The 22,203-nt window shown below is 36.8% G+C and overlaps 2 long non-coding RNA genes across 2 annotated transcripts in view; one reads left to right on the top strand and one right to left on the bottom strand.

Annotated features, from left to right (window-relative positions):
- LOC144375377 (uncharacterized) overlaps positions 1-22,203 on the bottom strand; it is a 57,692-nt gene that overhangs the window by 31,085 nt on the left and 4,404 nt on the right. The window lies entirely within an intron of this gene.
- Positions 1,365-21,459, top strand: LOC120891930 (uncharacterized). The gene is made up of 4 exons (XR_005736518.2): positions 1,365-1,599; positions 3,565-3,716; positions 15,137-15,213; positions 17,982-21,459. It is a non-coding gene; the product is annotated as an uncharacterized LOC120891930 (long non-coding RNA).

Below are 22,203 nucleotides of genomic sequence, written 5' to 3'. Positions count from 1 at the left end.
TAAGTCCTTCTTTGATTTCTTTCTTTAGGGTTCTGTAGTTTTCATTGAATGCAAAAATTCTCAATAAAATTCTGGCAAATGGAATAAGAAAACATATCAAAAAGATAGTACACCATTATCAAGTGGGATTCATCCCAGGGATGCAAGTTTTTTCAACATATGTAAATCAATAAACGTAATTCACCACATCAATAGACTCAAAGATAAGAATCATATGATCATCTCAATAGATACAGAGAAAGCATTTGACAAAATACAGCACCTTTACATGTTCGAAACACCAGAAAAACTAGGGATAACAGGAACATATCTCAATATCATAAAGGCTATCTATGCTAAGTCTCAGGCCAACATCTTTCTAAATGGAGAAAAATTAAAGGCATTCCCTCTAAAAACTGAAACAAGACAGGGATGCTGTCTTCCACCACTTCTATTTAACATAGTTCTTGAAACACTGGCCAGAGTAATTAGACAGATGAAAGAAATTAAAGGGATATGTAAAGGAAAAGAAGAACTTAAATTATCACTATTTGTTGACTATATGATTTTATACCCAGAAGACCCAAAAAGCTCCACTAGAAAACTTCTAGAACTAGTAAATGAATTCAGCAAATAGCAGGATATAAAATCAACACCCATAAATCAAAGGCATTTCTGTATATCAGTGACAAATCCTCTGAGAAGGAAATGAGGAAAACTACCCCATTTATAATAACCTCAAAAAAATAAAATACTTGGGAATCAACTTAAAACAGATTTTAACCATATCTCCTATTGTTTTTATAAAAGGATCTTAGTTTGTATTCATAATACAGAGTACTAAACAGGTAAGTAAAGTGTTGAATGAACCTCTAGAATCTCTATCTCTGCAAGAACATTACATATTACTCAGGTAAATGTGGGTTATTATGGTCTCTGAAGACTACATTAAATCTAAGGACTCCTGGCTGCAAGAAGTTTTCTGTTGGTGGGAAATGCATGATATTAAATAAATATGCCTCTGGTTACATAAAGACTTCTCTTATCTAGGGATTTAGTGTTCTCAAAGACCTTAACTGCAAAAAGAGAAGAGATCCTGGCATTTCCCTTGCCATTATCAAGGAAGTTCATATTTCTGATCTCATTTTTTGAAATGAAATTTCAAAGAGAAAATAGAATCAGAAAACATAAATATCTTTGATATGGGATCAAGAAGCAGTTTATCAGGAATGTTAGCAGGCCCTATAATTCACTTATCCCAGCAAAACACAGTGTCCAAAGCTTTGTTTTCTGCTTGCCAAAAGTGATAAACGTATGAGAGTCATGTAAATGAATTGAATAACTGAAACGTTCTGTTATCTAATCCTCAGGCTATTTTTGTGTCTGGTAACTTTGGTTACAAGAGTTTGAAAAATGAGGAACTGAGAAGAAGAGTCATGTCCGCTTTATAGGAGCAATTTAGACTGCACACTGCTTCATTTCTCCGGAGATGAATGGCTTGAAGTGGCAGGGAATCAGGCCATCCTGATGAAAGCAATTTTCTGACAATTGTCTAAGAGGGAAGATGTGGAGGATTGACTAATCCATGGACCATCTGCCTCCTGAATTTCCCATTTCACAGTAAGCTCTTCTATTCCTCTAGCTTGCTTCTTAGGAAGTAAATTCAAAGGAAAATATGAGTGCATGCACATCTTTTCTATCTGTTTGGCTTTTACTTCAAGTAGTCATGGTTGTACCCCAGGGGCAGGAAAATCAACTGAAATGCTTAATAGTGGAGCACATCTATCCGCTCTTAGTGCAAAAAAATTCAATACCTCTTAAGTACACCTAAATCTCTATATTTTTAGGTTTATTTTTATCTTCCAAACAGACTATATTCCTATTTATTTGGTTTATTTGCTCATTGAAATTGTCTTCTTCTGCAAAGAATCTGAGGCACATTAAAGTCAGAATATGGTAAAATGATGTTATAATGTGAAAAAAAAAGAGAAATCATTTGGACAGTCAGGTATGCAAATAGCTAAGTTAGCCCAAACCTATGAATAAGTAGATCATGTAAGCAATTTAAGCTTCTTTAACTGGGTTTCTTAGCCTCCAGGTGGGATGTGATCAGGGGATATGATCACACAGTTCTCATTTTGGAGAAGGAAGGGATCCTAAGTCATGCACTCCAGGAAGAAAATGCAGAGGCAGAGATTTGATTGGGGAAGTTTCCTTCTCTCAGGATTAGCACCTATTGTGCAGCAAGAACAGCCTGACAGAGGTAAATTGGGCTATGAGGAGAGAAAACAAAGGCTCCCTGTGGCTAGAGCTGTACTTGGGACAGTTCTGCAGAGTTGTTCCTTTGGTTAACACAGCCTTTCTACTCCTCACCCACCACAGAGAGCTTGAGCCCTCTGTGGATGCAGGCTGTTCTGCTAGGGGTTGTGTTGGGCCAGGTGGATTCCCTCAACAGAGGGGAAGGGAAGGCGGGGTAGAAACTGGGCCTTAGCTGCAAGCCATCAGCTATCAATTCTCCCAGGAGCTGGGTTATGTGTGCTTTGGTCCTGAAGGTCATGGATTTGGGCAGCTCCCCTCGTGTCCACTACAAAACAAAAACAGATTACTCTGGGAAAGTAAAGTTATTCCAAAACAGGATGAAAAATAAATTATTTTTCATTACATGGTATAAAGAAAAATGAGTAATATAATGAGGGAAAAAAAATCTCACCAAAAGCCTACAGGAAATACAGCTAACAGATTTCATGGGACTATTTTCTTCAGTATCCTTTGATAAAAGAGTAACATTGAAATGCTTTTCATTGAGGCGGAAATCTCTAAGGGGCTAACCCAAAACAACCCAGAGACACAGACTATTAGAAATCCAGCTTCTCCCATTCACTCAAAAAAAAAAAAAAAAAAAAATCGGTATTGAGCCCACTGTGTGTCAGTTATCATGATAAGCATGGGAAATATGATGAGAGAAGAAGAAGGGTTCCACCAAGATTACAGACTTTATCAAGGAATCACAGGAACAAAAGTGAAATCTCACCTTTGCTAATTACACATCTGAGAAGCTCACTGTCCAGAGTTATCACAGCAGCTAATTAAAAGCTGACCTGGTTGTGGAGGTCAGAGACACCTTGAGAAAATGACTTTTCAGCTGAGGTTTGAAGGGAGAGCCGGAACCAGCAAATTGAAGAGGAAAGTACAACAGATCCTGTGTTAGAAGGTACCATATGGCATCCAAAAGGCTGGTGTAAGCTTGGAAGAAGACCAGAGAGTCAGGGAAGGGCAGCCAGGGAGGGCTCATAACAGAATGTGGTCTTTTTATCAAGAGGGTTAGAAAAATCATTCAAGTGTTTTACAAAGAGTTCTGGATGGGGAGCTATTGCTGACAAGATCCATTTAGAGGCTATCTTAGTGTTCTATGGCTGCTGTAACAAATTACCACAAACATGTTGGCGTAAGCCATATAAATTTATTATTGTAAGATTCTGTTCTTCAAAATTTCATCACGGGTCTCACTGGCCCAAATAAGTAGCAGGTTGGTGCTTTCCTTTCTGGAGTCTTTAGGATAGGAAACAATTTTCTTGTATTTTCCAGATTCGAGAGGCTACTCACATTCCTTGGCTCAAGGCCCCCTCACATCTTCAAAGCCAGACCTGGTTGGACAAGTCTTTCTCACATACTTGGAAACTAATTCTTCTGCATCCATGTTCTGCAAGGACACTTGAGGTTGCATTGGGCTTGTCCAGGTAATACAAAATAATCTCCCCCATTTCACGACCAGCTGATGAGCACCACTAATTCCACCCACAACCTTAATACCTCTTTATCATAAGAGTAACTTATACACAGATTCTGGAGATGAGGACATAGACATCTTTTATATCTGTCCACCATAGAAAAAAACAGAGTGGAAGCAAGGACACCAGGTAGAGAGGAGGCTGTTTTTATAGGTAGTTGTACATATGCAAAGCTATGGACAGATTTGAGTTGCATGGGAACTAAAACTGAGACTGGGTTATGATTGACCTGGGAGTGAGCTCTATGGATCCCAATTTTTTGTCTTTAAAAATATTTCCTGTGAGCAGATAGTGTTCTAGTTTATGAGGATAGAGCATTGAGCAATTCATAAAAGCCCCTTCTTTTCTGGATCTTAACTTCAAGATACCTGCTTTTGCCAGGGATGATTTTGTCTATAAATATCGTTTTTCTCAAGCAGACATTGAAAGGTTGCTAGATAGACACTCTTTTTTGATGAAAATGTGATTAAAGCTATCTCCCATTATTCTATGACGAAAGGACCCAAGATTGCTGACATCGGATACCAGAATTTTAATTTCAGTTTTGATATAAGCTTTTGAACTTTTGAACTTCAATGGAAACATTATTCAATATTTCATCAAGATTTTTTAAAAATTATGTCTTCTTTTCTTTTTTTCCTCTCACATTTCTACCATTTTTTAAAGCAACCATTTTTCATGCATCAGTTTATTGAGGACTGGGCTGTCTGAATAGTATATTTCAGTTTTGCTTTGAATTCTTTCTTTTATACCTTTCTCTTTCTACTTTTAATTTTTAAAAAAATATTTATTATATATGGTTTTTTCCCTCTCATCTGTTTCCCTTGATGCCCTTTCTCTCTTTTCTCCTAACAATTAGCTTTGATTTTTTTCCCCTTTTCACTTTTCTTATATATTTTTTTAATTCTATCTTCTCTCCTCCTTCCTAATAAACATCACATTCTACATCACTCCTGTTCTCTCTTTGTCCACCATCTGAAATTGAAAACCCTTTTGCAAACTTACTATTTTTAGTGTAGGCAATAACTGAACACATCATTTCTGTTTATTGCAACAATATCATAGACATTGTATAGGGGCTACTTGGTTTAAGGCTATATATTGTTTGCATTGGTCTCTGTTATTATTGTCTCCTCCTTAAAGGCAAGTACTGGAAACCTTCAGCGATACTCAAAGTCCACAGGGTAGAAACTTTACTGCTTCAGATCAACACTGCTGGATGGTTAGACACAAGCAGCATGAAAAAAACCAAGAGAACAAATTGCCCCCAACAAACCAAGATGCACCAACAATAGAATCCAATGATCGATCCCACAGTTAAAGAAATCTCAGAGAAGTTGTACATAGTTGTACATAGTTAAACTGATCTGTGAGGTAAAGAAAAATGTAAGGAGTGAAATGAGAGAGAAAATTCAAGAGGTAAAAAGATCACTTAAGTTAAGAGATAGAGATTCTGAAAAGAAATCAGGCAGAAATACTCAAAATGAAGGAAAAAAATAAACAAAATTAAAAAGTCAATGGAAAACATCACCAACAGATTAGACCACTTGGAAGACAGAACGTCAGGCAATGAAGACAAAATATATAAACTTGAAAATAAACGTGACCACACAGAAAAGATATTAAGAAACCATGAAAAGAACTTCTGAAAAATATGGGACAACATGAAAAGACCAAAATTAAGATTTAATGGGATGGATGAAGGTGCAGAGATACAAATCCAAGGAATGCACAATCTTTTCAATGAAAAAAAAAATCAGAAAATTTCCCAAACCTAAAAAATGAAATGGAAAATCAGATACAAGATGTTTACAGGACTCTAAATGAACAAAACTACAACAAACACACACCAAGTCATATGGACATATGGTTTGCTCCCACTTCTTGGCTGTGGTGAGTAGTGTAACATGAGTGCCTTTGAGGACTTCTTTAATCCCTCCACCTTCCTCTTTTTTCTATAAGGAATTTATTTTTGTCACTCTTAAAGGAATGTGGGTTCTTCCCGACCTTGGTCTCACTTTGCCAGGCTGCTGCTCTACCCTTCACGGTACACACTGATAACTTTCAAGGTGAGGCATATACAAATCTGAACACTATTTGTATTGCAATAGACATATGCATTAATATCCACGTTTATACATAGCTAACTACTTGTAAAATTCTAGGGAAGAGTATTGTCTAAACTGCATAAAGGTCAGCCTCCATTTTTTCCAGTTTATTAAAATTTTAGACACTAATTTTTATCATAAAAATAGAAAGGAGCAATTTAAAATTATGAGGTGAGTCATTAAGTCAGATGGTCTTCTAAGGAAGACAAATGTTTAGGATCATCTGCTGTAATTACTTTTCCATGTTGTGTGTTAAAATAGAACATCTGATATATGAACTATGTGTGTATGTGTATTTAAAGTGCTTGATTAACAAATTTCAGTTATTCATCAAGTTAATTAGTATGACTGATTTTTTAAACAAAATTCATGGTTAACCCGTATAATTTTTAGCTAACCAATTGATTCCTAGAAGTATACTGACAGAGCACTATAAAATCCATGCAAGAAAAATAACCAACTGTAGGAGAGGTAATGATTTTTTGTTTGTATGTGTTTTTCATTCAAATGAGTCTATCTGTAAGTTTTGGCAGCCAGCTTAAACTGTGAAAGTTCTTAAGATGTCTCCAAACTTTCTTGCTTTCAGGAGCTGATTTTAGTTCTGATATTGTTTCATGTATTAAGTCTTATAAGAAGGAGATAAGCAAAAATAACACTTCCTCAATTAGAAGATACATATTTTTGGTTTATAAAAGTTGAATAAATGCAAGTATATAATCCATCAACATCATGTTTAATATTTTTCAATTTGTAACAAAGTGATTTCATTAAAAAGAAATGGGTTAGAGACAATGTAGCAAACTAATTATTTACTTCAACAGTAAGAGAGTAAACTCATGCATCAGATAACCACAGAAGACATTTGACATTGCACAAGTCTTCTAGTTGCCTTTTTACCACCAGGTTACTACTAGCCATAGTAACTTTTGTTTGATCTTACCCTCAAAACACATATGGGAGATTTGTGGATTTCGCATAAAAATCAGCCTCCACATAAAAGTTGGATTCATTCTATTAAGTACAAAGTGTTTCCTTTTAGATTAAAAGCTGAATCTGGTCTAACATGGAGCTTCTTAATCTGAATATCAAAAGGTATCACCTCTCTTTTAGAACCTTCAGATATCCTGTGATATTCAGAATTAAAAAGCAAGTGCATGACAAATTTCCATATCTCTGGAAAAGATAAAAGAATTCAGCTGTGGCATACTAAGGACATTTTCTAAATTATGTGATTTCTGGTTTCACTGTAAAGGTGTAAGCTTATATCAAAACTGAAATTAAAATTCTGGTATCCGATGTCAGCAATCTTGGGTCTTTTCGTCATAGAATAATGGGAGATAGCTTTAATCACATTTTCATCAAAAAAGAGTGTCTATCTAGCAACCTTTCAATGTCTGCTTGAGAAAAACGATATTTATAGACAAAATCATCCCTGGCAAAAGCAGGTATCTTGAAGCTAAGATCCAGAAAAGAAGGGGCTTTTATGAATTGCTCAATGCTCTATCCCCATAAACTAGAACACTATCTGCTCACAGGAAATATTTTTAAAGATAAAAAATTGGGGTCCATAGAGCTCACTCCCAGGTCAATCATAACCCAGTCTCAGTTTTAGCTTCCCTTCTCAGCATTAGGTGGGGTTGTTATCTATTCTGCGTGGGTGAATCAAGTCCAGGTGCAGGAACCTGCAGGCTGGCGCAAGGATTGGAGGGCAGCTAAGAAGCTGAATGCTATACTTGGTGAGTTCCCCAGCCAAGTGGCTTGTGATGCAAGTTGGGGCCGGCTACGTCAGGGATCCAGCTGATCAGAGTATCATTTTGATACAGGGAGGATCAAGTCTGGCCTGGACCTACGAGGCAGTTGTAAAGCTGTGCACTGAAGCGGGCGGGTCCAGTAGCAAAGCAGTGTGTGGTGCAAGTTGGGCCTCATGGGGCCCAGCTGTTCTGCATGGGTGGATAAGGTCAGGCACTGGGGAACCTGCTGGCAAGTGCTGGGACCTACAGTTGCAGGTGAGAAATGCACTGGGCTGAAAAGGTCTGACAGCTATTCAGGGTATGGAGAAATTTGGGGCCTGGTCACATTGGGGATTCAGCTGTTCAGTGCCAGTGGATCAAGGCTGTGAATTTTTATCTGTGGGCCAGCCAAGAAGCTGTGAGCAATGGGCCAAGTCAGGAGTCCAGGAGGGATTGTGGTCTAGGGAGTCAGATGGCCCTATTGGGTGCTGGACTGATGCTGAACCTGGTGGGACTCAGGACCCTGGGGGGTGAGGGCAGGCCCCAGGAGCCCTGTAAGTACTGGATGGGCTGGCTGGCTGAGCTGAGGGCACAATGCCTTCACACACTCTTCCAACTTTCAGGCTCCAACCTGCTGTAACCAGTCCTGACAGACCCCATGAGCTGGGCACAGAGCTGGGGAGAGTCTGGCTCTCTCCCACCTCTAACCTGTATTCCCCTGGGGAAAGGCAAATTCATGTAACTGGGTTTCCAGTTTCCTTAGGCTTGACCACACTGCAATCCCAAAATTGCTCCTGGATCATGGACCAATGGAGAGGGGTTTTCCCTTTTTTAAATATATCAGATTCAGGAGTCAAATAGTCTCTGGTTCAGCTGATAAACTGACCCTCCAGAATCAGGAATTTTCACCCTAGACCTTGAGTTTGGAGTAGCCAAGCTAAGAGAAATGCTGCCTCATGCTAAACCACTATCTTGAGACCCTCCCTCTATTGCTGATCTTAGTGGATACATAATATTCCATTATATGCATGTCAAACATTATTTACTCATTCCCTTACTGCTGGATATTTTGGCTATTTCTCATTTTCTGCCAGATGCTTAACTTCTAACTCCTGAATGGATAGGTTAAATAGATTTCCAATTAAAAATAACCTGAAACAAAATATTACATAAGTCTAATTCTTAGACTCTGAACTATATGTCTCTCATTAACTGGCAAAGAAGTTGTCCTTTGTCCTTGAGCCAGGTGAAGCAGCATACTAAACTGGCAGTGACACAGCTTATATAGTTTAAGAAACCCACTCTGAAAATTTTGTTATGATTCCCTATGAAAATATGCCTCCCAACCTTCACCTAATTATCAATTGTAAAAGGAAAACAATTTAAAAATGAAGTAAAACAGGTATAAAATTTCCAGGGTTACAAAGCATATATTTTATCCATACAAGAGCTTTTCAGATCAACTTGCTAATTTTTACTATAGAGCTCATTATAAACAACTTTCTCCACAATTAACAATCACTGAATACCTTCAATGTACCAGGTGCATCAACAAATATATGAAAAAATGTTCAACATCTCTAGCTATTAGAGAAATGCAAATCAAAACTACTTCAAGATTTTGTCTCACTCCAGTCAGAATGGCAGCTATTAAAAATACAAACAACAATAAGTGTTGGTGAGGATGTGGAGAAACAGGCACACTCATACATTGCCTGTGGGACTGTAAAATGGTACAGCCAATATGGAAAGTAGTACAGACATTCCTTGGATAACTTGGAATGGAACCACCATTTGACTCAGCTATCCCACTCCTCGGTCTATACCTAAAGCACTTAAAAACAGCATACTACAGAGACACAGCCACATCAATGTTTATAGCAGCACAATTCACAATAGCTAAATTGTGGAACCAATCTAGATGTCCATCAGTAGATGAATAGATAAAGAAAATTGGCATATATACACAATGGAATATTACTCAGTAATAAAAGAGAATAAAATCATGACATTTGCAGATAAATGGATGAACTTGAAGAATATAATGCTAAGTTAGGTTAGCCAATCCCCAAAAACCAAATGCCGAATGTCTTCTCTGATATAAGGAGGCTGATTCATAGTGGGGTGGGATGGGGGGAGATTAGATGAACTCTACATAGGGCAAAGGGGAGGGAGGGGAAGGAAGGGGGCAAGGGGTGTAAAAAAAGATGGAATAAGATGGACATCATTACCCTAAGTATATGTATGAAGACAGGAATGGAGTGAATATACATTGTATACAACCAGAGATATGAAAAATTGTGCTTTATATGTGTAATATGAATTGTAATGCATTCTACTGTCATTATATAACAAATTAGAATAAAAATAAAATTTTTAAAAAAAAGAAAGGTAGAGGAGAATCTCATGAACCTCAAAGGGAGATCAGTAGAGGAAAGAAACCCGGGAAGAGAAAGGGGAAATACTGTGAAATAATATTGGCCAAATTATACTTTTATGTCATGTACATGAACACATTTGTAACAATGAATCCACTATTATATGTAATTATAATACACCAATAAATATATGGGATAAAAAATGTACCAGGTACATTAGCATGTTACATGTCTTATTTTAGTCTGAAAATTGTGAAAGATTTATTACTAATGGGGAAGATCTTTAAAGCTTGGGAAGCTTGTATAAGCCAGGCTTAAATGTAGAAAATGAAGAAGAAAAAGATGATCAGTGAAAAATAGACCTGAGCTCTAAAACCTTAATCATCTTAACCCATTTAGTATATGGGTGTCTCTAATTTCTAGAATATCTGAAGAGAAACTTAGGTTCACAAATATTTTTTAAGGTTATCAAGAAACACTTTGCCGAACTTTACTCTTTGAAGATACTGCATTTCCTTAATATATATTTAAAAATATTTCCACTAATGTGATTAATGCAGTTATCATTTTAAAAAATGAATTTACTTAGAAACAATTTATTTTATGTTAAATAAGTGGAGATTTCAGTCATTGTTTTGCTGAATGAACCACCTGTCATTCTTTATTTCCCTTTTGCTTTCAGATCATCTGATGATTAGTTTTCTTTGGCATTTTTACCATAATGAAAGATATAGTTTCAGTTCACCAAGTAAACTATAAAAAGTAACAAGGAAGAATGGAACAACTAGATCCAAATGATACTCTAACCAGAAGATACAGAAATGGAAAAAAAAAAAAGTGTGTGCTATGAGATGTTAGCATTACATTTCCTTTGTTTATAAGCCAAATAGGATTGGGTTAGCCTTCCAGGATTTTTGGAAACAAAATCAAATCAATGGAATGGTGTTTATCTGATTGGTGTCCTGTTCCATCTTGCTCATCCGTGCTCTTTGTTCTGTTCCCTTCACTCTCTGGGCTTGCTTTAGTTCTTGCCCAAATAGTTCTGTTGGAGTAAGTATCCCATATATAAAAAGTCAATTAACTCAGCTCTATAACTATTCAGATTTGTCAAGACAAAGAAGTTTAACCTTCTTCAGGTTCTTCTAACCTTCTATTTATCTGACACTTCCATTAGAGGCAATTAATTAAGATCAAACCACTTTGTAATGGGGATAAAGGCAGAATAGCAGCGTGAAGGTGACATACAGAGACTGAACTGTACTGCAGAAGATGAGGAGATTTAGATGAGGTGAGGAAAATCTAAAATTCTGAATTTTCTTTACTAAATGCAGAAGACCATTGCAAGTTGAGGAAGACTAATGGAGAGTAAGATGGTTAGAGAATGAAGTCTCTGGATGATGCACAGGTAGGAGAAGGAAGGCAAGAAAAGGAGGGTGTTGGCAAAGTCAGTTAAGTCTCTTCTTTTTCTTTTGTGGGGAGGGGTGCAGGGGATTGAACTCAGGGGCATTCAACCACTGAGCCACATCCCCAGCCCTATTATGAATTTTATTTAGAGACAGGGTCTCACTGTTTAGCCCTTTGCTTTTGCTGAGGCTGGCTTTGAACTCATGATCCTTCTGCTCCAGCCTCCTAAACTGCTGGAATTACAGGCATATACCACTGTGCCTGGCAAACTCCAGAATTTTGATGGTTTCAAACACTCTCAGTTTGCTGTTCGAAAGAAGGTCATCATACAAAATAATTTGCATATAGAAGGCACAAACACCAAATCATACACTAATTTCTGTTCCAATATAAATGAAGAACCCTGCCCTGTGCATATGAGGGGAAAGTTTTCAGCCTTATTAAGTAACAGCTCACTCAATAGTATAATCCAAAAGGGGCCTAATGGGCTTTTTTAGCATAGCATTTTAATTGTTTAGCTAGGTGAAAAACAAGTAATCTGCCAATACATGGTTTGGTTTCAATGTATAACTTGCAATCTGGCTTTTAAATACAAGCACTCAATCTATGATAACAGATGCCACTAAACGGATATAGAAATTATAGAAAAAAAATTGGAAACGACTAAGCCCCCATGTGACAATCACTTTATATAAGGTATCTCATTTGATTTTCATGACATCAGAAAACTTGAGTTAACTTAACCCTTGTCCAAGTTAGTGCAACTTATAGGAGGAGAAGCCAAGATCTAATTCTAAGATGATCCAGCTTTATAATTTATGTTCTGCCCATTACACCATATTGCCTTCTACCATTTCCTCATACAGAAAGGTGAAAGATTGACCCTTCAGCTGGTAGAGACACAAACCATGCATTATTTTTCCAAATGAGCCATGAATGCATTATAATGACACAAAGACATTAGGAAGTACTTTAAAGGAAGTGAGAAATTGCCCTATCTACTGGAAAACTTTCTTGGTGTTCTAAATATTTCCAAAATACTGGGGATTCCACAACCAGTCAGCAAGGACCAAACACCCAGGAGCCAACTGCATGTGTGGCAGGGATTCCCCAGGCTGCTACCTTCATTTCCCCTGAGTTGGCACCAGGAATAGTACACCACACAAGACACCAGCACCTTCTGTTACCTGTCCCACCACACTGTCCTTTAAAGATTTATGTAGGGCTGGAGATATAGCTCAGTTGGTAGAGTGTTGGCCTCACATGTACAAGGCCCCGAGTTCCATCCCCAGCACCACGGACACACAAAAAAAATTATGTAAATATTGACATAAAATGTGTGTACAAAAAGTCACAGTAAGTCAAGTATCCACCATGCAACTTCAGAAGTACCACAATCTGAAAACTTTGGAAACCTCTGAAAGCAGAAGCCTGATCCTATTCCCCTTACTTCCCTCAGCATCACCACTTACAAATTTCAAGGTTATTTCTGTGCATTGTTGATAGTTTTACTCCATCTGGTGTGCATTCCTAAATGATATACATCACAGTCTTTTCATTTTTCCAAAACAAGGTAAATGGGTTCACATGGTAGGAAGTCTTCTGCAATCTGCTGTTCTCATGGTTTCTTTTTTCTCTTTTTTTCCTTTCTATCATTATGTTTGTGAGATTTTCCCATGTTGACAGAAGGATCTGTATCAACATTCCCACTGTCCTCTTCCATCAACATCTTACTTTTCCATTTACATACAGGATTACTATTACAAATGGCACTGTTGTGAATGTCTTTCTACCTATACCCACATATCAGAGTTTCTCTAGGCTACACTTAGAGTCTTGGGTCAAAGGGTGTATGCACCTTGAACTTAATGAGATATTTTAAAAATTGACTTCCAAAGAGGTTGTGCAATTTCACAATCCCTTTCCAAATGTGTTAAGAGCTTCTAAAAATATCAACTTCAATAATGCCTGATTCGGGGTGGATCACCATTCCAGCAGACACTTTGAAAGTTTGTTTTCCCTTTTCTTCATAATTGTCTTTCACCTCCTGAAACTAAGTAATTAGCTAAAGTAATTAGGCTGGAGTCCAACCTGATTAGTAGTGATTGCACGCGGCCCTTCTTATCTTTGGTATGCCCATTCTGAAAAATAAATATATTGTACCTCTTCTTGGGGGAAATTTGGCAGTATCTAGCAGTAACTTTAAAAACTGCCTAGTCTCTGATTCAAAGGTATCGAACATTCACTCCAAGAAAATATTCAGAGGTATATGTGAACATTTGTGTATTAAGATATTTAGTAATATTGGTGTTAAATATGATGTCCATTGCAATGTCATTGGTGCAAATAAGCAAAATGATCCTTAGATAGAAGCTAATTTAAAGTGCTTGCATACTCCCATAACTGAATACTAAGCATAAATTTAAATGAATGAGGTAGATACAAATGAACTGGTAATATTATTGTTTCAGTTAATGATCTCTGCATAACTACTGAAATTTAACTCTGAATTTGTTATACTTCAGGATTCAGTGGAGTGGCTAGAGGTGTCACTCTGTTCTTTTTAATGGTAGCCAGTGTCACTCATAATACTTCATTTAGCAGACGGTTAATCTTGGGACTGGAATATCACTCACATCTCAGTTGGTATAACCCCAATTCACATCCAGGCAGTTTCTTTTCATCCAGAAGTCTAGACCATCTAATTTATAGCATGGTAGCTGGGTGTCAAGAGGAAGCGAAGCAAAAAGATGAGCCCCAAGGTGCAAATTTTTATTAAACTTCTGCTTGCATCAAACTGGCTATTGTCCAATGGCCAAAGCAAGACATGTGGCCAGATGGTGTAGAAGGTGACAGCACAAGGTATAAATTCATGTGAAACTAATGAAGTGATTTCTGAAAGAAGCCAGGCCCAGAAAGGAAAGTAGGCATGATTCACTGGGAGTCATCAATTTAACATCAAATTAATTTTATTAGGTGAACAAGTAAAAAAACAAGAGCATAGTAAGATAATTATTTTAAAAGTGATTACATATACAATGTCTGGAAGAATACATTCTAAGCAGTTTGAAAAGTGAAATAAATTTGTATTGGAATTGTTAATTATGAATGTGAGGCTTACATAGAACTTCTTTTTTTTTTTTTTTTGGTACTGGGGATTGAACCCAGGGGCACATAACCACTGAGCCACACCCCTAGCTCTTTCTGTATTTTTTCTTTAGAGACAGAGCCTCACTCACTAAGTTGCTGAGGCTGGCTTTGAATTCTTAACCCTCCTGCTTCGGCCTCTCAAGCCACTGGCATGCACCATCATACCTAGCACTTATCCTTATGTATCATTATAATGCACTAGGAAGACTGAGGCAGGAGGATTGAGAGTTCAAAGTCAGCCTCAGCAACTTAGCGAGGCCCTAAGTAACTCGTCGAGACCCTGTCTCTAAAGAAACAATACAAAAAGAGCCGGGAATGTGGCTCAGTGGTTAAGTGCCCCTGGTTTCAATCCTCCCTACTAAAAAATAAATAAAAACTTAATTAATTTATAAAAACAATAACAGAAGGAAAATCAGGAGAGTAGAGCAAGTGAGTGAGGAAGGTAAGAGAGGAAAGAAAGGAAAAGTATTGGAGAATGAGATTGAGCAAATTATGTTATGTGCATAAATGAATATAGCATAATGAGTCCCACTATTGTGTATAATTATAATGCAATAATTTTTTTTTTAAACTGAGGCTTTTTTTCTTTTTTTTGGCAGAGTTAAAGAAGATCCTTGGCAAACATTCTATCACTGAGCTACAGCCCCAGGCCCTATCATGAAAGACTTTTTAATGGGTATGTATGCCCATTGTTTGAATTGTTTATAATAATGATATGTGTTATAATTTAAAAACAGTGACAGAAAATGAGGCTGTTAAAGAATTATGTAGAATAATGTCCATAAGAGCTCACTGAAAAACCATTAACAGGGGTCATTTTTTTTTAAAGTGGGTATTTCAAAAGGAAAGAATTGTGAGAACTGTATTTCTTCGTCATCACTTGCTTTGTCTTCCTCACTTTATATAAGAAATGCACAAATTTTGAAATCAGAAGAAACAATAAAGAGGAAACAGAATCAGCTTAAACCACTGGTCATGTCCTTCTTCTTCCCTGTGTAGATACTTTGGATTACTGCAGCCTCATTTTGCACACTTTATATCACCAAAATGCTCATGTGTCCAAGAGGAACAAAATTTTTGCAGTGGCCAAGTGAAAACTTTAGGTGTTTTTATTCTGCTTTGTACTACATGTTTTGCAACCTACTAACATCATGAAGCAACTGCAAACTGCTACATAATGATGGGTTTTTCTAAATGTACATTTTGGATTTCCCAAACTCAAATCCATATTTGCTAACTTTTGAGACAGCTTCCCCCGTATTTGCAGTTGTCATTACTTCTTAATCATGTCACCCGTCCTTTGATAGCAAGGAGCAAGTAGACTTCTTTTTTTAATATTTATTTTTTAGTTATAGGTGGACACAATATCTTTATTTTACTTTTATGTGGTGCTGAGGATCGAACCCAGTGCCTCAAGCATGGTAAGCTAGTGCTCTACCTCTGAGCCACATCCCATCCCAGACTTCTTTTTGATAACTGTTTCTTGAGAATGTATTTTCCCCCTTGAATTCAACATTTTTTAAAAATCCATAAATATAATGAAAAAAAAATTAAAAAAAAATAAAAATCCACAAATAGATCTTGTTCTATGTGGTCTTCATTTATTTTTTAAAACAAGCAGCATTAACATAGTTCAGTTTCATTTACTGGATATGCAGGACACTACGTGATGGGGGAAAAAAATCAAGATCACTTCCTTCTTATTTCTTCTAATAAGAATTAGTTTTTATTTTTAATTTAACCTTATATTATAAAAAAGTACACCCATCATAATTCATGAATATCAAATTAAATTTAATTTTGATTCATGTTACTTCAATGTTAAAATGCCCAATGTATATTGAAATATTTTATTATTAAAACACCTTTAATTGGAAAAGTATAAAAGTAATTTAAGTGTAGCGGGTGCCATCATCAGGATGGCTAAGATAAAGCCATGTGAAACTAATGAAGTGATTTCTGAAAGAAGCCAGGCCCAGAAAGAAATCAGATGCTCTACAGCCCAATCATGCCAGGGTTATTTTTAGGCCAGAAATTCTATCCAAGACATGTATACAAGAGGACTGAACTTTCTTAATATGTTGTCTCTTGGGTAAAAAATACAGCCCTAGTTTTGGCAATGTGTACTTACTTTTCAGGCTCTTGCTAGAGATTGAACAGAGTCTGAATCCAACCATTTCTTTTGCTTTTGGGACTGGAGCCTGGGCAGAGGCAAGTCTAATTAGAATCCAGACAAATTCCAAATCCCTGAAATTTGTGTGACTAAGAGAAAGTACCAGGGGTGGGACTTTTTCCTTCAGTGTCCACTGTTGACCTTCTCCAATGATGGTGAAAAAAAAATGCCACCAAGGAATTAAAGAAAGGGTCTATAAGAGTTTACAATTTACTAAATATAGGAATAAGCAACTTATAGATACTCAAAATTTCTGGAATTCCCATGCTGTGTTGTATGCAAGATTCTTCTAGGCCTTCTATAAAAGATGGACACTGACCTCCACCATGGTTCACTGTGTGCATGATCTGGAGAAGACAGTCAAGTTTCTCTACTTGAGAAAGCAATAGTAATTACATCTCAGCCATATTTCAGAATGAGGCAGGAGGACAATTATGGACAGATGGAATCTCAAGGGGCACTGGTTCCCTAAATCCTTAGACCATCATGAAAACACAGTCACTTGATCTTACCACTGGATTGCTATCCAAATCTTGACGATTAGATGATTAGAATTTCCCAGAACTTTTTATAAATGGCAGATTCCTTGCTCCCTCCACCCCATGCCTAATACCCTCTCTGAATCTTTGACCATATGACTCAGGAGTGTGTGGGTGTGTGTATGTTTATGTGTTTAAGCTCTCAGATATTTCCTCCGTAGTCTCTCCTATAACCTTGTATTCAAAAAACACTTTGCTTAGACTAAGCTATTTATTACTGATATAATTAGAGATTAATCCCTCAAGCAGTTCTCACTACTAACACTACGAGGAAGCACTTTCTAATGTGAGAGATGGTGTCTTATCCTGAACAGTGGAGCTAAGTAAGTGGTTTCTTCATTTTTGAGTAAAAATTGAGCTTGGTTCTTATGACAGGCTCTCTAATTTATAAGGAAGGGACAAATAAGACTATAAGTTCTGTGAGGACGGTGGACATATTATTTACCATGTACCCTGAATACTTGGCAGAGTACCTGGCACAGAGTCAACACTTAATAAATATTTGTTTAGTGAACACAAGATGGAAGAAATGTAGAGTTAGACTTTGTATTCACAAAAGTTCAGTTGCAATGAAGGATTTGAATGCAGATATGTTCAGACTGAGCCTTTAGCCCATTTGCACCATGAAATAAAAAGCAGTCTTCATCTGAGGCCTAAAATGGCCAAAGGACAATCAGACATTTGTCTGGTTTTTCTGTTTGGTTATTTATGCTGATGTTTTCCTTCCTTTAGGCTAGGCTGAAAACAGAAAAGTTTTGGGCTCTGGCAATACCCAAAGAGGAAGGGAAGGAAGAAGATACCTGAAGAGGACTGTCTGATTTGGGGGAAATACACTGGCCCCAGCAATGTGTTGGGCCTCAGAAGAGTCACACAGTAGAGCACACTGTCTCTGGAACCTGGCCTTGAGCAGTGACCTCCGTAGCTGCAGCAGGATCAAGTTCTGGTCTGCATTGTAATTCCTGGGATGTCCTTGGCATTAAGAAGGCTATGCTAAAACCACAACCCAGTGTCATTTTATGATTGGAATTAAGTACTGGGGGAAGGGAGGGGAAGCAGACAGAGGCACTGTTAGGGGACAGCAAGATGCAGAGAGCAAAGGAATGAAGAGCCATCATCAGAAATGGCCCTGGCAAGCACAAATCTCTGTGGATTTGTGGAATAAGTAATAACTTCCTGCGATACTCAGTAAACACTGGTAGGGAGAATGCAAAATAAGAGATTTGAGCAGGAATTTGGAAAGAAGTCTTGAAATAAGATTTGGAGCTTAAAGAGAAGGATATCTTCTGCAGGCTTAAGAAGTTGAAATTTGGAATGAGCTGGTGGTGATATAGGAATCTAAACCTCTCTTCTTCTTAGATTAAAGCTGAACTAATATTTTAGTGCTCAGACATTCAATAAAGCTTCAAGTGTTTGCTAGGAGCAAAGTGTTATACTGGAAGAAAGGGTATGAAGACAAATGTATGAAGGATAAAAAGGAAATACATTCCCCCTCTTATGAGCATTTTCTTAATGGTAAGACAGTTGAAATGTTCATGGCTGATATCAGCCTTCTCAACAGGGTCGACATTACCCCCAAAGAGGCAAAACAACAACGAAAAAACCCTTTGTATTACAATAGTCTATGGACCTTCAAAGGGCAAAAGCACATAAACCAAGTATATGTCTAGTATTAAAATTTTGAGGTTGGGGTAGAGATTAAGACTAAATGTATATAAGAAAATTAACAAAAAACAAATTGAAAAACATTGATATGTGCTAAAATAGTTCAGTTTGGTTAAGAAACAAAACTATAACCATGTACTTACAAAGTTTTTTTTTCCACAAAAAAAAAATGTGGGGAAAAGTCTGGTAAGTATGTTTTATTTTCATATGTGGAAAAGTCATATAGTATGACCTTGTCTATTAATCATAATCATCTATATTCCATTTGTTCTCCTTCCTAAAACTTCTAATCATTGCTAGTCCTAAAATTAATGTAATCATTTAAAAAAAATCATACCATGAAAAATGAATAAGACAACAAAATCTATCTGAAAAGTCATATAACCCAGAGACCATCACCATTTTAATTTTGTAAACTGTTCTTGTAACAGCCTGACAAGGCTGCTGTCTGTGTGTGTACACTAAGGAGGAGAGTAGTATAGACCCACACTGTGCCTTCAGGAGTTTGCCAAGGTGGCAACGGAGGTGAGAACTGGTCCTTTTGTAAACTGTTCTTGTAACAGTTTACAAAATGTTGTAAACATTTTTCTCAGTACATATGCATATATATTCTTGACACATGCTCAATACATACATGCATACATATATTCCATACATACCTACAGATATGAAGTCATACTAAACACCTTACTTTTATAGCTTTTATACACCATTATTATACATAATGTATATGCATATTATGTCATCTCATATTCTGTCCTGTCATTCTGTCATGCCATTTTCTGTAGGCAGACATGTAATGAATACTTATTGAGTACCTATGAATCAGAATTTATTCCACCACAAATAATAGAAACCTTATAGTGTGAGATTAGGATTTCCCAGAAAAGATGGGGAGCTCACTCTAGACCACAGAAGTATCTGAGGCTCCCCTTTCTCTCTGGGGGTGGGGATGCACTCCAGCTCACCCGCTACAGGTTTCATGTCTTCTTCCATGTTGTGGATCCCAAGGCAACTGTTCCCAAACAACTCCCATAAACACCCAAGGCCCCCCAAAGCCAAGCAGCTTGTGTTTTAACTCACTGACAAGGCTGCTGTCCGTCTGTGTACACTAAGGGGGAGAGCAATACAGACCCACACTGTGCCTTCAGGAGTTTGCCAAGGTAGCAATGGAGGTGAGAACTGGTCCTTCTTTCTTGCTAAGGTTGGTGGAAAGACTGGGGCTGCTGGCCTTGGTTGAGTGGCTTAATTACTTCAAGGCCATTGTTTCTGCTGTTTTCTTGGCTTTTCTGTCATGTTAATTGCCTGTGGTCACAAGATGTCTGCTATTTACTATCTTGATTTTCCATTTAAAAATTTTAGATAAACAATTTGTTGACCTCAGATGGTACTTTTGTTCTAGAACTTACAAAGGTTAAGGATGAGGCTTTTTGTTTCCACTCCTCCAGTTTAAACAACTTGTCAAACCCACCAGTGATTTGCACATTGCCTAATAATTGTAGTACTCTGACTAGCAGCATTTGCTAGAGTTGATCTATCCCTGCTTCTTAAAACACTTTCTTCACTTGGTTTCTAGGATGAAACTCTTACTTGATTCTTCTTCCCCACTGACCACTTCTTCCCAATCTTCTTCAGAAGCCCCTCCAAATCAGCTCATTAGATATAAGAGAGTCTGAAGGCTAAGTCTTAAGATCTTCTCTTATTCTTTGAGTATCTTATTCTGTTTGATGTCTTATTTCATAGACAATTATAAATTTATGTCTCATCACCCCAGATTTATTTATCCATCACTTCTTGACTTGCCAGTTAAAATTTCGATAAGCATCTCAAATTTAATAAGACTAAAATCACATTTTTTATTCCCTGTACTCTTCCCCAAATTTTACTTCTTCACAGATTTCCCCATCTCAGTTAGAGTCAACATCCTTTGTTGAATTAGGGAAGAAATTTTATGATTATCCTTCATTTCTCTTTTACTCTCATACGTAACCCAATAAAAAACCATACTGGCTCTATCTTCAAAATAATTTCATGATCTTACCTCCACTGCCATCACTCTGGTCCAAGAATACAATTTCTCACCTACCTAATTTAAGACAAACTCCTAACAAAATTGCCTGTATCAGTTCTTGTTCATTATAGTCTATTCTAAAACATGTCAGATCATGACACTTTTCTGTTGAAAACCCTTCGAAAGTCCTCAAAACAGCTTCAAGGTGCTACATCACCAAGCCTTCAAATCCCATGATTTCGTTTTCTTTTTCAGCATCTTGGTTTTGCTTTGATCTATTTCAAGAGATAGAAACTATCCATAAAGATAGTACATGTTCAGTGGTTCTTATTTTTTGGTACATATTTCACCAAGTACAGTGATTTGCCATGGATCACCAGTTCATTCTGTCAAATGCATCCTCACCCCCCTGCTCTACCTTTTTAAGCATCAGGACCTTGGCAAAGTACCAAAAGGTTTTCTTCCATTTAGGAAATAGGCTATCTTATTGCTATTAATACGTCAATACAAGCTGCTGCCAATAAAAGCATGCTTAGTGAGGTTTCTTGACTTTATATATCTGTTTTATGTATATATCAGTTATATATAATTATATAATGTTATATAATTATATAATATATTCATATGTACAATATATTAATATATAAATGCATATCAGTGTATATGTTATAATCTATATCATGCATATTATATTATAGCATATATAATAATATACATGATGATTGAAGAATTAAAATTTATGTTGTGAGTCCACACTTGGAATATAAACAGCTTTGCCTACTGGATGTTTTTGACTTATGTTCCATGGAATTTATTCCTCCTCTGTATCCCAGATAAATATGCCAATTTCACAACTCAATATGAAATCATAGTACAGATACATTAGGGTTAAGACTATTCAACCACACACAATTTTTTATAGGCTTGTTTTTTGGCTGAACCCTACTTTCATTTCACTGTTAGAAGGCCTGGCTTTGATCTGGAAACTATAGAAACATTTTATTATATTTAGGCAGGATTGGTTACAAATTGTTTATTAAAATGAGGAAGGAAAGGGGGCGATTTAGAATTTCACTGAATTCTTAAGTGTCCATTTACTGGTTATTTCTAAAATAACATCTCAATTTGATTATTAGAATTTTCTTCAAATAACTCAGTTATAAAATTCTCTTCCTATTTTACAGAGTAGAAAACTTCAGTATAAAGAAATTAAATAACTGATACAACCTCAGAACAAAAGTCTGTGTGACTCCTCAGCTTGGCTCTTTAGCACATCCCAGT

The sequence above is a fragment of the Ictidomys tridecemlineatus genome, chromosome 2, assembly GCF_052094955.1.
Source record: "Ictidomys tridecemlineatus isolate mIctTri1 chromosome 2, mIctTri1.hap1, whole genome shotgun sequence".
NCBI classification, from domain to species: Eukaryota; Metazoa; Chordata; class Mammalia; order Rodentia; family Sciuridae; genus Ictidomys; species Ictidomys tridecemlineatus.
Note: the sequence above shows the minus strand (reverse complement) of the source record. Positions and strands in the feature narration are given on the sequence as shown.